A 4,255-nucleotide genomic window follows, 5' to 3' on the forward strand; every position below is an offset into this window, starting at 1 on the left:
GGGCGTACCTGGCGCCGCATTTACCCGGTACTAAATGCTCCATGCCTTTTAGTACCGGGTAATAACACCAACCGATACTAAATGTCAAGGCTCCAAAGATCGAAAATTTCTACCCGATACTAATTTTGCGCGTTAGTACCGGACAAAAAGTCATCTGGTACTAACGATCTAAGGCTGTCGGTGGCAAAATGATATCATGCATTGTGAAGGTCAATCAGGTATGTCCAAATTTTTTTTTCGAGTACGTGGAATGTAGCAAGCTTGTAGATTGTCCACTTGGGGATGACCGCACACAGAGTCCCTAAATGTTTGAGGCCCCTAAATTTGGCAATACCTCCCACTTCTTCTTATTAGTAAAAAAGGATATGGGCGGAGTCCCCAGCAGGTTGAAGTACAAAATGGACCGAATTCCTTTTCTTTCCCTGTTGGCGACAAAATGGTATCTACGGTATATGCGAAATATAATGGAGGTGAAGAAAAGCTATCATACAATTGGAATGTTGTGAGACGTCGATAATGTAGCAAGCCAGTAGGTTGCCCGCTGTGGGACGACCGTACAGAGAGCTCCGAAAAGTTTGAGGCCCCTTAATTTGGCTATACGTCACTAAGCCTAGAAATTAAAAGCCCAACTTGTCCAATTTGCTGCCAGTTAATCTCCTACCTCCAGGACACAAGCTAGACTATGTGGATTGACGTTACAGAGATGATTGGCTGTGAATTAAAACTCAAGATTTCATTTCGAAAATTTTTAACTAATGACGCATTTTACTCGAAGTTAAGAATATATGCGAGATTTACTCGTTACACCCTTAGCATAAATACCTATTATAGTTCTTAGTATCGCAGATATTGTGCAGTTACGTAATGTAATACAAATATATTTTGATCATTTGCATTTTTCTAAAGTATGAGCGAGTTTTGTGCTTTGCCCTGGAATTTAGCTTGCACAATCGTTCACTGCGACCGAATTTTCTTGTACAGGAAAAAAGGAACAAAAAAAGCGTCGACAGCAGGATTCGAACCTGCGCGGGCAAAGCCCAGTAGATTTCGAGTCTACCTCCTTAACCACTCGGACATATCGACCACATCGCTAATATGTTAATTACAAATATATTTAAATAGAAACTATGTTTTGGATCTCATGGGCCAGTCCGCCAGGCCAGATTAGTCCATGCAATGCTTTCATCAATCTGGCGGCGCTCCAAAGTCCATTGCGACGCCGTCTCGAGATCTCTCGCTCGGTGGGTTGCGTCGCAACGCACGGCATCCAAGCCTCGGGAAGTCGTTGCAGATCGAGCTGTCCCGGCCTGTCTGCGCCCGCCCGCCTGTTGAAATAATGCCAGGCACGTGATCAGTTGCCACGTTTAGAGCAAGTATAATAAGGGGCTGTAAGCTGGCTGAATGCTGATGTGGAGGAGAGAGAAGAGATGAGAGAGGAGAAGCGGGCTATAAGCTTACAGCCGACTTGGGCACAGGAACCAAGAAACTTTGTGAGAATGACTTGTGGACCATATATTAATGGTGAAGAGCTTACCATTGTACGGGTGGGCTAGGAAAAGGCTGAGAGAAACCTTGCAGCCCACTTGCTAGCTGCGTTATTAAACTTGCTCTTATTTTACTTGGCTGTTCGGTTAATGAATCACGCTGCGCTGCTGCCCTCGTGTACGCGTGTGTGAAATACATCAACTATACATTGCATTATTTTTCGGTAAAATATATCTTAAATCGAGGGGGCTTTCGATTTAGCACTATCGCGAGAGCCCTCCCGATTTAGAAAACGAAACGCATATAGCCGTTTTTGCGGAAAACGGAAAGAATAAAGGTGGGACCAAGAAATTATAGAAAAACTGATAGAGCAAGTAGCAACGGGCGACAGCCTCTTTTTCTTATTTTCTTTTGATTCCAGTAGCACTATTAAGCTTTGGTTGTTTCGATTTGTGCATGATCTCAGCATGTCGGTTGTATTCATGTACATTTAGCTCCATAAAGGAATATAGGATCGAGCTGCTAACACTTTGATTATTGATATTAACGAAAATTAATGCAACAAATTAAAACTTCACTACGAGCTTCGAAAGACATACGCAGAAGGTTACACGCCAAAAACACTCGTCACCGTCGCCAACAGTTACAAAAACGAACACCAAGCAAGAATTTCTCTCTACCAGAAAACATGGACAGCCCGGGCTACCAGCACATGCAGGACGTAGGCAACGGACAAGGAATGGGACGGAAAACATGCATGCGTGTGCAGTGGTAGGTCACACTGATCGGTGTGTGCCTCAGTTTTTATCGGCGACGCGTTGGAAGGAGACCACCTTCCAGGTCCAGTCCCTGGACCCGGGCACGCCCCACACCACCGTCTGGTACCTGCCGACGGCCCCGTTCGTCCGGTCCGCCGCCCGCAGCAGGAGGCTGTAGTTGTTGCCGGCGCCGGCGGCCTGCACGCTCCCGGAGACCACATGCACGAGGTCGAGGTACTCCCTGAACACCAGCGCCCGTATCAGCAGCGAGAAGTTGGCAACCTGCCGGAAGAAGAAGTCCTCCGCGTTGGGGATGGGCACCCACGGCGCCGAGGCCGGGGGTACGCTGGCCACGGCTGCCGCGGAGGCTGTTACCGGCGCCGTGCTGACAATGGCCATTGAGAGCACGAGGAGGATGGGCACAAGCACTGCTTCGAGAGACCTCATGGCTAGCGATCTGTATGTGAGAGAGCAATGCTAGGTATAGATGGAGGTGAAAGATCGATGATCTTCTCAGCTGTTTTCAAAGGATCACTAGTGTGCTTGTTGAGGCGCGTATCCTGGCCTGGAGTCAGGGGCTCTATTTATAGTGGAGCAGTGGCATTACAGCAGGTAGAGCAGGAGCACAAACCTGAGCAGGGCACTACACTTTGCTCCTAGGGTTAGTTATTTCGGTCTATCAACATATATGGAAGCTTCTCGAGTCCTTTGTTAAGTCCAGCCAGCTGTTACTGCGTCGACAACGCAAGTACAGTCGTCTGACCAGCAGCTTGAACTGTGCCTAGATGGTTGCAAAGGAATGGAGTTTCTTCTACCATCCCAGTTCCCAGTGTCGGCGAGGTTGTTGACCCTCACGCTCTCAGTTCATTAGCTCATGAGTAAGTTAATGGAAGCTTCTCTTGTCCTTTCTAAAGTCCAGGACAGAGGTGAATTTGTATATAATCTATCACCAGCCAGCTGTTACTGTCGACAAATTAAACACAAGTATAATGTGGCCAAGCTTTGAACTGTGCCTAGAGGATTGCAAATAAAGGAGTGTCCAAACCATCCCAGTTCCCAGGGTTGGAGAGGTGGTTGACTCTCACTCTCACTCTCACTCTCAGCTCAAGAGTTGTGCCCGCTAATTTTCTTCGATTCTTCCAAGTAACGCGCGCCGGTATCTTATTACGTAGAGCGTGCTCGCACACTTCTCTGGGCATGCATGCAAGTACGTGGAAGATACGCTTACCTGGCGCATGCATAGGGTGGAGCGACTACTGCGACCATGCAGCAGGTCAACAAATCACTACTACAGGAGGCCGGGTTGACTTTTCCAGGAGTAAACCTTTTGAACAGCTGGAGATGGAGATGGACTGAATGGTGTGGATATACATACATAGTAGAATAGCTCTTCAATTCTACCGTGTATTGTCATAGATAATTGCAAATCTTAGCTGGCCAAGAGGCTGACTTCGGTAGTAAAATAGTGTGTAGAGAAGGTGTCATGGTGGTAACAATCACTACGGGAAAGCTAAAAATTGCCGAGTGTATTTTATTTTTCGAGTGTTTTTTTTTCGAGCACTAGGCAAACAAGCTCTTCGCCGAGTGTCCACCCAAAAACACTCGGCAAATAAAAAACACTCGGCAAATCGGCACTTTGCCGAGTGTCAAATAAAAAACACTCGGCAAACCACCCTCTTTGCCGAGTGTCAAAAAAAACACTCGGCAAAGAGGGGGGTTTGCCGAGTGTCAAAAAAGACACTCGGCAAAGAGGGGGGTTTGCCGAGTGTTTTTTTTGCCACTCGGCAAAAAAATAATTTTTTTCCCTCCTTCCACCATGAAATTTTTTCTACTCCCCATATACAACATGTGGTACTCCATGTTAAAATTTGGTATATTTTGGATTTATTTGCTATATTTATTTAATTAATTGCATTTCAAGGAATTTTTTGGTATAAGTCAAATTTGAACTGCAAGTGATTCAAATTATGGAACAAAATGAGTAGAAAAATGATATTCATGTTATTGGCCCA

The 4,255-nt window shown here is 46.0% G+C and overlaps 1 non-coding gene across 1 annotated transcript; it reads right to left on the reverse strand.

Moving 5' to 3' along the window:
• Positions 1-1,001: 1,001 nt before the first annotated feature.
• TRNAS-CGA lies at positions 1,002-1,083 on the reverse strand. The gene has a single exon. It is a non-coding gene; the product is annotated as a tRNA-Ser (tRNA).
• Positions 1,084-4,255: the final 3,172 nt, after the last annotated feature.

Source organism: Setaria italica, chromosome I (assembly GCF_000263155.2).
Source record: "Setaria italica strain Yugu1 chromosome I, Setaria_italica_v2.0, whole genome shotgun sequence".
Classification (NCBI taxonomy): Eukaryota; Viridiplantae; Streptophyta; class Magnoliopsida; order Poales; family Poaceae; genus Setaria; species Setaria italica.